General features: G+C 43.5%; 1 protein-coding gene and 1 long non-coding RNA gene across 3 annotated transcripts in view; one reads left to right on the top strand and one right to left on the bottom strand.

Annotated features, from left to right (window-relative positions):
• Nucleotides 1-12,269, bottom strand: part of LOC308471165 — a 201,262-nt gene extending 188,993 nt beyond the window's left edge. Inside the window, exons 1-2 of one of the 2 annotated variants that reach the window (XR_013982736.1) lie at nt 11,127-12,269; nt 5,758-5,853 (exon numbers count right to left, since the gene is read on the bottom strand). This is a non-coding gene — a long non-coding RNA (uncharacterized lncRNA). Of the gene's footprint in view, nt 1-5,757; nt 6,644-11,126 lie in introns of those variants that run through there. The other variant, XR_013982737.1, reaches the window with a different exon arrangement.
• CACNG1 (calcium voltage-gated channel auxiliary subunit gamma 1) overlaps nt 1-12,355 on the top strand; it is a 29,604-nt gene that overhangs the window by 8,727 nt on the left and 8,522 nt on the right. The gene's annotated exons all lie outside the window — the stretch shown is intronic.

The following is a 12,355-nucleotide window of genomic DNA, read 5'->3' as shown; positions in this document are numbered from 1 at the left end:
TTTTATCTACTTGCACTTTGACATGTTTTCGAACTGCTAGGTTGGCAGGAGCAGGGACCGAGCAACGGGAGCTCACCCCATTGCGGGGATTCGAACCACCGACCTTCTGATCGGCAAGCCCTAGGCTCTGTGGTTTAACCCACAGCACCACCCGCGTCCCACTCCTTCTCATAGAGAACCTTAATTAAGAAACAATGCCGTTTGTCATCTTGAAATTGCTAGGACATCCCTATTTTCATCAGAGAAATATTGGGATGTGCCTATTTTCATCAGACAAACATTGGAGGGTTTGCTACTACAGTATTACTACCGGTAGTAATACAGCATTGCCCTATTTTCACTTAGCAAATGTTCCTTCGATATCAACCCCTTCAATAATGTATTAATCAATACTCAGTTCTATTGACTATTTGTGAACTTTTCTGTTATTGGGGGTTGGGGGAATGGGTGACTACAGCACTGGCCGTTTGTTCCTTTCCAAGGAAGCAATTTTCCAAATCTCAACTCAAAAGTAAATATTTTGGATGTTCATTTCCCCTCCCCTCAAAAACTTAGGAAACAAGTGAAGTTGAGTTGGATACAACCCATTTGATCTTAACATGGGATCCAGCCTCCCCTTTCCAATTAGAAGTGAGCTGGTAAAATTTCAGGATGCTTCTGGTGGGCTGTTTATTGGCACAATACTGAGTTGCTGAATAACTGAGTTGTTGAACAGCAGAATTATCCCATCACTTTTCTAACTGCAAAAGTGATGGGAAATTGCCCTGGAAAGTGTGGAATAATAACCACTAGCTGGCAATGCAAACTTCCATGCGAACATTATCAAAATGATTGCTCAATAAACAGGTGATGTTGTATATCCTCAGTGTACATTTTGTGCATACATATCAATATGAATACTCAATGAACAGCCGGTCTGGAAGCTCCTTTCAGCAAATCAAAATATGCTCTTTCCAAATGACGCTCTTTCTTTCTCCTATTTTCCAGTGGCAATAGCAATTTGCATTCCAACAAATAAAGAGCTCAATAGATACAACCCAGGCTTTTCTGTCATCAGCCTAGATGCTGTGTAGAAGCTTTAATAGGATGAGCCCCAGCAACAGGAAACCAAGGTGCAGTTTTAGTTCTGTATTCTGACCAGCTTTTATTTCATTAACATGGATGTGTTTTTGTTTTAAAGATTTTGCAACTCGTCCCGAGATCCGCAGATAATAGGCAAGCTAAAAATACTCTAAAATAAATGAATAAATAAAATTTGCTCCCGGGGAAATGAGAAAGGAGGTTTGCACATAGCCATGACTCAGAAATCATCAGCAGTCAATTCTGAAAGAGTCCATGGCTCTACAGCCATAACCTGGGGAACTTTACACAAACAATTCCGCCTGGGCCCCTTGTTTTTCAAACGGCAGCCCCCTCTGTCCAGCACAAGTTGAAAAATAGATTTTGGTGTGGCAAATAATGTAAGCAAGGTGCATAGAAAGACCCGGTTAATATGTGCAAACCCCTAGAGCTGTTATAGCATAGTGGCTACGAATCACAGAACTGGAAGGAACCCTGAGGATCATCTGGTCCAAGCAGGGATCGAACTTGCAGCCTTGGCATTATCAGCACCACACTCTAACCAACTGAGCTATCCAGAAGGTCACAGACTAAACAACACGTCAGGAAGCCTTCCAGTCTCATCTCTGCTGTGAACTCACTATGTGGCCACTTTTTCTCAGCTTCAGTTTCTGCATCTACAATATGGGCGATGCACACTTACCTTACATGGTTGTTGTGAGAACTGCAGCTAGAAAATGCATGTAAATCGCTTTGATCACTTGAGAGCACTATAGCGAGATTAAGCATTAAGGAGTGCTTCAAGTTATGATCCATGCATGCCAAGGTGATGCGCGATTAGAATTCCATGCCTTGAATGGGCTTTGGTATTAATTAATTAATTAATTTTATAATGAATGATTTTAGAGTGTTGTTTGTGCTGTACATTTGTACTGCTTTATTGTTGTTAGCCGCCCTGAGCCCGGCTTCGGCTGGGGAGGGCGGGATATAAATAAATTTTTTTATTATTTATTATTATTATTAGCTGAGATGGGAAACAGTGGACTTTTTACAATGCTAAAACCACCTCCAGAGTCACCAGCTATGTAGCTTTTTTGTGCCATTTTCAAATCATGGCCAGCATATATATACAAACACACACACACCCTACCTATCTACAGACAGAAGTTGTCTCAGTATTGGTGACTGATCTACAAGTGTCCTGCTCATGTGGATCTTTCTCTGAGACCCAGCTTGCCAATTTCCATGCATACACCAAGGCCCTGTACAACTACGAACCACAGTCCTGTGCGCTAACTAAATTGGCAATAAAACAAGTGACAAGGTACCAGCCCAGTATAAAAGGATTTGCACAACTGGTTCAGATCACTGCAGAGATCGTACTCTGTCTGCCTTTCATCCTCTGACAACTCGCTGCACAAAATAGGATCAGTATAGGCTTGTGGTGATCCAGCTCTGTGATTCGTTTAGCCATGTAAACTTGGATAATATTCCTAGTGGCAACAAAGAACAACAGTGTATGGAAAGTTTTCATCCATTAAGAAATATATTCCCTATCGGGGGCATAACACAACAAGCATTTTTTTAAAACATCATTTTTAGCACTGGTAGAAACTGAAGTGTCTTCATTCTGATGAGCGATAAGCGATTCTGTTCAAGAAGATAGTATTCCCAAGTGCAGTGAGTCACACTGAAAGTGTCTTCATAACAAAAGCAGGTTTATTCTACGACTATTTTTCTAAACCAATCAGTCAGGCATTCAGGACTGTTCTGCTCATTTTGCCAGAACAAATGCAAATGCATAATGACCCTGTTAATGCTCATGATGGAGCAATGTTTGCCTGTCCTAGTCTTAAACTGTAGGCTTCACTCTTTAACTTCAGAATGTGGGAACCTGGCCCTGATACATTGCAGCTTCCAGTGAACTATAATATTATTGACTGGTAAGATTAAGAGATTGCATGCTAATGTAAGTAAAAGGTAAAGGGACCCCTGACCATTAGGTCTAGTCGTGGACGACTCTGGGGTTGAATGCTCATCTCGCTTTATAGGCCGAGGGAGCCAGCATACAGCTTCCAGGTCATGTGGCCAGCATGACTAAGCCGCTTCTGGCGAACCAGAGCAGCACACGGAAATCCCATTTACCTTTCCGTTGCAGTGGTACCTATTTATCTACATGCACTGGCGTGCTTTCAAACTGCTAGGTTGGCAGCAGGAGGGACCGATCAATGGGAGCAGGGATTTGAACCGCCGACCTTCTGATCGGCAAGCCCTAGGCTCTGTGGTTTAGACCACAGCGCCACCTGTGTCCCGGTAATGTAAGTACGTGCTCTAATTCGAAGTGTGTAGAATAATACTTATTCCCCCTTATAACTACCTTGGTCCAACGATCAGTAAACTTAGAATCATAGAGTTGGAAGGGACCCCAAGAATCATCTATTCCAAACCCCTGCCCTGCAGAAATCTCAACTAAACTTGGTAAACAAGTAAACAAGCATGTAATTTAATATTAAAATAGAGGAGAGTAAATACTATTGAGGGACGTGGGTGGCGCTGTGGGTTAAACCACAGAGCCTAGGACTTGCTGATCAGAAGGTTGGCAGTTCAAATCCCCGTGATGGGGTGAGCTCCCGTTGCTCGGTCCCTGCTCCTGCCAACCTAGCAGTTCAAAAGCACATCAAAGTGCAAGTAGATAAATAGGTACCGCTCTGGTGGGAAGGTAAACGGCGTTTTCCGTGCACTGCTCTGGTTCACCAGAAGCGGCTTAGCCATGCTGGCCACATGACCTGGAAGCTGTACGCCGGCTCCCTCGGCCAATAAAGCGAGATGAGCGCCACAACCCCAGAGTCAGCCACGACTGGACCTAATGGTCAGGGGTCCCTTTAAGTACTATTGAACCCAATGGGGCTTAAATCTGAGTAGATATGTATAGGATTGCACTGAGCAGATACATGTAGGATTGCACTTAGGTTGGTTTCTCCAACAACACACATACCAATAAAAATCTAATTATGATCCTAATTTTGGGACAGTCTCTGTTCCTGAGACTGTAGAGGATGCCTTTGGGGTTTTGAAATGCTAGTGAAGATAATATGTCATGATGCTTTGCTTAGTCTGATAACTAAATGCTATTCATCATAATCATCGTCAATTTATTATGGTCAACAGGACCAGAAATAAAATATTTTTTCAACTAAGCCCTCTTAAGCAAAGGAAATGGATTTCTGATTTGTGCCATTAAATCCACAATATGATTTTTATTTTATTTTTTTTGCACTTAGGTATATTGATTTGTTTGCAATCCATCTTCCTAAAAACACAGGAGATTAACCATACAATAGGCAACTGAATTTCACTTCCTTTGTGTATGAATTGGCTTTCAAAATGGCTATGCTATTTTAGTAAGCTAAGCAAAGCGTTGCAAAAGTAATGTCATGATAATCAGTCATGATTTCTACAGGCACGAGCTGAAATCCAAATGGCTGTTTTCAGTGCTGTCCTAGGCATGTCTACTCACCGAGTCCCGTGGAACTTACTCCCAAGAAAAGCAACAGAGGATCACAGCCTTAAGCTCACACAAGGTCCTTTGCTCAAATGCAGTGGAATTTCACAAGCAGCACTCGCACCCGCTGCCATGCCATACTACAAGCTACTTTTGAAACTCCACTCCGTTTCAGAAGCAGCAGGTTGTACAAGACAGACATACTGTTCTTAGGGGACAGAGGGCGGGCTGGTGTGGAGGACTCCCTGGTCCTGAACGGGGTAACTGTGCCCCGAAGGACCAGGTATGCAGCCTGGGAGTCATTTTGGACTCACAACTGTCCATGGAGGCGCAGGTCAATTCTGTGTCCAGGGCAGCTGTTTACCACCTCCATCTGGTACCCAGGCTGTCTTGCCAGAGTGGTGCATGCTCTAGTTATCTCCCACTTGGACTACTGCAATGCGCTCTACGTGGGGCTACCTTTGAAGGTGACTCGGAAACTGCAATTAATCCAGAATGCGGCAGCTAGGCTGGTGACTAGGAGTGGCCGCCAAGACCACATAACACCAGTCCTGAGAGACCGGCATTGGCTCCCAGTACATTTCCGAGCACAATTCAAAGTGTTGGTGCTGACCTTTAAAGCCCAAACGACCTCGGTCCTGTATACCTGAAGTAGCGTCTCCACCTCCATCATTCAGCCTGGACACGAAGGTCAAGTGCCCAGGGCCTTCTGGCAGTTCCCTCCCTGTGAGAAGTGAGGTTACAGGGAACCAGGCAGAGGATCTTCTCAGTAGTGGTCCCTGCCCTGTGGAACGCCCTCCCAACAGATGTCAAGGCAATAAGCAACTATCTTACTTCTAAAAGACATCTGAAGGCAGCCCTGTTTAGGGAAGTTTTTAAATATTTAATGCTTTATTGTGTTTTTAATATTCGGTTGGAAGCCGCCCAGAGTGGCCGGGGAAAACCAGCCAGATGGGCGGGGTATAAATAGATGATGATGGTGGTAGTGGTGGTGGTGGTGGTGGTGGTGGTGCACAGGGAAATAAATGCATCCTAAGAAAAAACAATAGCATCCTTATTGTTTGACAGAACTAGGAGAATAGGAAGCCAGAACATTAATCCATCTAGCTCAGTTGGATCCTGGCCATTTTACACACATAACACCCCCAAATCAAATATTTTCACTTGTCTACAGCCACAGTCTCATCGTATTTTACCTTCGTGTGTGAAGAACTGGTCTGCTTCTTACCACCGCAAAATCAGTGTCGTTTCCCTTGTTGTAATTGGAAAAGACGATCAAGAAGGGCAACTGTCTAAACCGAAGCAGAATGCTTTGTGTTAAGAAATTAAAACCACACGTCTGTTTTGCAAACAGTACTGCTTATTCAGTTACCATAAATCAACCGAAGTACAGAAGATTAAATGTTGTGCTAAAGAACTGCATTGTCTCTAAACCATAATTATTGTACCCACACGAGCAGTAATGCACATGGTAGAGTGCCATCTTGCACTGAATAATTTCCATGTTATTCCATATTAGCAATTAATTACAGTGCTTAAAATGCCATTGCTCCATAAGCTAGCTGAAAGAGTATTTCTGATGTAAGACACCCAAGAGGATCTTTCCAATCACTTGGAGTTGCCTGAAACAGATGTTGCGCTCTCCTCCTCATAACTTTGTTCTTGTCACACAACAACCACTGTTCCCCTAGTCTGACTCATGGGTGCCCAGAACCCAAAACTGGCACAATACTGTCCCATGGTGGAGGAGCACCAGTGTATTCATGAGGGATGATATAACGGTAAAGGACCCCTGGATGGGGTTGTGGCGCTCATCTCGTTATGAGGCTGAGGGAGCTGGCGTTTGTCCACAGACAGCTTTCTGGGTCATGTGGCCAGCATGACTAAACCGCTTCTGGTGCAACAGAACACCGTGACGGAAACCAGAGCGCACAGAAACGCTGTTTACTTTCCCATTGCAGTGGTACCTATTTATATATTTGTACTGGCGTGCTTTCAAACTGCTAGGTTGTCAGGAGCTGGGACAGAGCAATGGGAGCTCACCCTGTTGTGGGGATTCGAACCACCGGCCTTCTGATCAGAAAGCCCAAGAGGCTCAGTGGTTTAGACCACAGCGCCACCGACATCCCAGGAGGAATGATGTACCAATAGTTCTCAGGAAAGCCTGGCACTCAAAGGCTCTGCAGGGTGATTATAGCATGTTAAGCCATCATGTAGAAAAGCGAGGGAGGCAGGGAGAAAAATATCCATCCAAACATGCCTTTTGGTGCAGTTAGGTAAAGGTAAAGGGGCCCCTGACCATTAGGTCCAGTCGTGGCTGACTCTGGGGTTGCGGCGCTCATCTCGCTTTATTGGCCGAGGGCGCCGGTGTACAGCTTCTGGGTCATGTGGCCAGCATGACTAAGCCGCTTCTGGCGAACCAGAGCAGCACACGGAAATGCCGTTTACCTTCCTACTGGAGCGGTACCTATTTATGTACTTGCACTTTGATGTGCTTTCGAACTGCTAGGTTGGCAGGAGCAGGGACCGATCAACGGGAGCTCACCCCGTCGCGGGGATTCGAACCGCCAACCTTCTGATTGGCAAGTCCTAGGCTCTGTGATTTAACCCACAGCGCCACCCACGTCCCTCTTTGGTGCAGTTAGGGACCACAAAATTTAGAGCTGCCTAGCCTACAAGTAGGAATGGAAGAAGCAGTCAGTTTCAGATCTCTCAGTTTCTGATTGTTCAAATCTTAAACTCTCCACATTTCTGCAGCAATTTGCATTAAAATGGAATCTCATTAAAATTCATAAGCATCTGTCCAAATACACACATTTTTGTATGCAATTCTGACTAATGTACACCTTTTCTTGCAATTTCCCCATATATTATACAGTTTTGTATGTTATTTTCACTATTATATCAATTTTTATGCACCCCCCCCCCCAATATTCTGTAAACATTGTTTGTATCTGAACTGTATCACAAAATTTGGTTAAGTTTCAAAGGCTGGCTGTGTTTCAGTTCTCATGTGGTTTCAGAAAGAGCAAATTTGATAATTACCTTTAAATGCAAACTGAGTTGAATTTCCCACCCACCTCCATCCTTACCTGCAAGCAAGAAATCCTGGACAATAATCCAAAGGACACCTGTTTGCTGCAAGCTTCATGCATTATTGTAGTGGAATTAAAAGACAGAAAACATGGTAATGCCACCTGTAGTCATTTTCTATGTAATGAAGGTATTACAGAGAACCTGCCTTATTTGTTGCAGCTGTGTGCAAACAAGTCATTGGCCTATTAACAAACAAAATTACTTATTTAAAAAGTGATAGAGCTGTTGTTGAAAAGCTTTCCTCCTTTGCCTCCCTGGTAGCAAGCATGCACTGCAAATGTTTAGCTGTCCGTGCAGCGGATTTTTATTATAAGGGAATAATTCGTTTCTGAATTTAATTAGATGCGGAAGTTTTATCTCGCCCAAGGACTGAACAAATAAAACTGCTACTACGTTTTAAGAAGCGCAGCATGACAGAACACACACTCCACAAATCATGGGAACACAGGAGCTTCCCATCCCTGTTCTTCTTGCAATTTAGGCACAGAATGAACCACTTCTCATTGCGTGACCACAGTGTAACCCTGCCTGCTCCACAGCAAAATTCCCTAGGCAGGTATACTACATGGTCTCTGGCATGCATTCCACAAATTAGGACATATACCAGTAAGAGCACATACTATAAATATTTAAAAATAATTAAATAATGAAAAGAATGCACAACACGCACGCTCAGAAGACCATGCTACAACAACCAGTTAGTTGCTAACTGAAAAAAGTTTTTGCCTGCTGGCGAAACGAAAGCAGATAGTGGGGGCAGCCCAGTTTCCCGTGGAAGGGTGGAAGCAGTTTGGGAGCAGCCACCAAGAAGGCCCTGCCTCACATCCTCACCAAACATGCCTGCGAATGTGGCATGATCAAGAGAAAGGCCTCTGCAGAAGATCTCCGAGGCCAGGCAGGCTCATACTGTATAAGGAGATGTGTTTCTTCAGAACGTTCCACTACAATTTATCGGTGTTAAGACTCTGCCTTCCTCTTCAGCCCTATCTTTGTCAGAGGGGAAAGTGCTTAGAAGTTGGATTAGTTCTTGCAGGTTTATGAGGATTTGGTTTTGGGGCTCACTAGCTTGGGGAGGAGGTGTGCGATTCCTCAGGCTCAGGACAGGTGGGGGTCACATGCCTCGTCAAAACCAGAAGGTATAACAGGCCTGCACGTCCTGGCCAGGCCTACACATCCTGCGTCCTGACTAGGTCTCTGCATCTTGGCCAGGCCTCTGCATCTTGGCCAAGCCCCTGCGTCCTGGCCCAGATGACTGTGTTCTAGCCAGGATGCAGGACTTGAAGATGAACTAAAAACAGGGACAATCGGACCAGAAATTATTAAAAGAATGGGAATGCGCTAAAGAGTATATGAAAAAACATTGTTCTGGAGTAAGCATATCGGTATGTAATGAATGATGCTTTGCAGGGTTAAGGAAAAAGAAAAATGATGTAAAAAGTATAAAGACAGAGGTAATCTACATTAGACACAACAATTTAGAAAGAGTAAAACTTTTGAGGTCTTAGAACAAAGGAAGGAAGTCAATATATGTATATGTATGTAATGACTAGATTAGAATGAAGATATGGTTTTATTTGTAGGTGTGTGTTTTTTCTTTTTTTCGTTTTTTCTTTCTTGTTTGTATAGTTTTATTTTGGATTCGATGTTTATAATTTTTGTTGTAATTCTGCATTGAAAGTTTAAAAAAAAGAAGAAGGATTAAAAACAGAATGTAGCTCCAGAACCGTGAGAACCGTTTCTTGTTGCAGAAGCAGATTGTTACACCCCGTGCCAGATTTATGTATAGGCTAAATAAGCTATAGCTTAGGGCCCCACTCTCTTGGGGGGCCTCCAAAAAAATTTAAAGGAAAAAAACCTGGATGTACATTTCCAAAATATAAGATAAAAAAAAATAAAACCTACATACAGCAACAGTGTTTTGTGATGTGTAGGCTCCTGTGATGTAAGTAATCAAAATGTAAGTAAACAAAAAACAGCGACAATTTGTTGTTGACGAAGGACAGCTGGACATAAAAGGGGCCCCATTACGTTCAGGGCCTCATCAAATCTAAATCCGGCCCTGGTTACGCCAAGGTATGAGAAACTGAATTTCTCTCTTCTATGCAGCCCTAAAAAGCACAGGGCCCCAGCCTCTTTCTGCCACTTTATACATTTCCATCTTCTCTAGAGCAGGAAGAAAAGAAAGCAATAAATGAAGACCCACCAGCGGTAAAAGCCCAAAACTTTCATTACAGGTTACAGGGAACCAGACAGAGGGCCTTCTCGGTAGTGGCGCCCACCCTGTGGAACGCCCTCCCTTCAGATGTGAAGGAAATAAGCAGCTATCCTATCTTTAAAAGGCATCTGAAGGCAGCCCTGTATTGGGACGTTTTTAATATTTAATGCTGTATTGTTTTTAACACTCGATTGGGAGCTGCCCAGAGTGGCTGGGGAAACTCAGCCAGATGGGCGGGGTATAAATAATATATTATTATTATTATTATTATTATTATTATTATTATTATACAAAAAGCAGCTCCCGTGTTCAAAGGCCTAGTTCTTGGCCTTTCCTAAAAGCTTTGCCAACTCCTTTAACTGATTGTGGGTTCTATCCAATTACAGTGGTACCTCGGGTTAAGTACTTAATTCGTTCCGGAGGTCCGTACTTAACCTGAAACTGTTCTTAACCTGAAGCACCACTTTAACCAATGGGGCCTCCCGCTGCTGCCGCGCCGCCGGAGCACGATTTCTGTTCTCATCCTGAAGCAAAGTTCTTAACCTGAAGCACGATTTCTGGGTTAGCGGAGTCTGTAACCTGAAGCGTATGTAACCTGAGGTACCACTATAAGTCACTTCTGCTCACACATTAGAACTTTCTCTCCACACACACACACACCCCAAATTTGCTCAGGGGTTTCCTGCAACCCTCTGGGGCCAGTTGAGGGCAGTGTAGGGGGCACATAGAGGCCGAACAACAACAACTTCATTAGATCCAATCTATTATGTCTGTTAAAATTGTAATCACAGTTTCGTAAGTTCGTACTTGCCCACAGACTTCCCCAAAAGGCCTTAAACGAGTTAGTGTGTACTTAGCTGTGTCATCTGTAAAACAGGACCCTGGAGGACTGTTTCAAAGATGAAGGACAGCAGGCCTGCAAAATATTATTAAAATCTTTATACTTTGTACCATGGCCTCTCAAGCAATAGATCATAAGGTTACCTTTACAATACTATTAAATATTTGTCACTTCCCTAAGATCTAGAGGTGGTGCTGCCCAGATCTGGATTGCTTTGGAAGGAGAGATCTCTTGAGGATTATGGCATTTTGTAACATATAGGGAAATGTTTAAGGTTTTGTTATGTTTTTGTATATGTTGGAAGCCGTCCAGAGTGACTGGGGCAATCCAATCTGATGGGTGGGGGTACAAATAAAATAATAATAATAATAATAATAGTTGTTGTTGTTTTGTTGTTGTTGTTGTTTACTTACATACATACCATTAGAGGATAACTGGAGGCAAGTGGCATAAGGACTTCTAGCTGATAGGAGACCTGCTTCCCCCCAGCAGATCCCTAGAAAGATACAGGCTTCTTCTAAAACAGGGGTAGGCAACCTAAGGCCTGGGGGCCGGATGCGGCCCAATCGCCTTCTCAATCCGGCCAGCAGACAGTCTGGGAATCAGTGTGTTTTTACCAGAATAGAAAGTGTCCTTTTATTTAAAATGCATCTCTGGGTTATTTGTGGGGCATAGGAATTCGTTCATTTTTTTTTTCAAAATATAGTCCGGCCCACCACATGGTCTGAGGGACGGTGGACCAACCCACAGCTGAAAAAGGTTGCTGACCCCTGTTCTAAAAGCTCTCCTCCTTTCAAGATTCTGCCGTTCCTTCTCCACAGAGATATTAAACTCCCAAGGCAGGGAAGGATGAGTAATCTTCCACAAACAGTTCTCACATTCCAGGGCGATCTTTCAACCCTTAGCTTCTGCTGAGGAAATACCAACCACTCATTCATCCCAAACCTTTGACTGAAATTTTCCAAACAAAGATATGGCTGGCACGGTTTGGCCAACATTCGTAACTATACTTCCTGTTATGTTAGCACCAGCCAACTGTTGCTTGCTGCAGTCTTGTGATCTTGCACAAAAGGAGCAAAAAATTCAGAATAGGTAACATAGTTTTGCTATACTTGGCACCTATAAAGCCTCAAATTAAATTCTTGATGTCTATGATATCGTGTAGAGAAGGTCTAGGAAATATCTTTGCCTGACATCTTAGAGCAGTGGTCCTGTTAGTTAGGGATGAGGATGAGAATTGTAGTCCAAAAATAGCTGGAGACCCAAGTTTGGGAAACACTGTCTTAGAGCACGGGTAGCCAAACTGGTGCCCTCCAGGTGCTGCTGGACTACAACTCCCATCATCCCTCACCATTAGCCATGTTGGCTGAGGCTGATGGGACTTGGAGTCCAAAAAATCTTGATGGGCATCATGCTGCATAAAACCTGTGATAGAGAGCTGCTACAAGTCGGAGTAGGTGGGGAAGTACTTAATGAAATAGCATGCCTCATTAAAAGGCCCTTTCCAAGAAGAAGAAAGAGAAAATAAAGGAAGCTGCCACTGTATACATACTTACCTTGAAGTAAGTTACTTATGAGAAAATGTAATATGACTGCACATTGCGTTATTTAAATCCTTTGACTGCTTCAGCAGACCCTCCAA

The sequence above is a fragment of the Podarcis pityusensis genome (genome assembly GCF_964106645.2).
Source record: "Podarcis pityusensis genome assembly, chromosome: 2".
Lineage (NCBI taxonomy): Eukaryota > Metazoa > Chordata > Lepidosauria > Squamata > Lacertidae > Podarcis > Podarcis pityusensis.
This window is presented reverse-complemented; position numbering and strand designations above follow the sequence as displayed.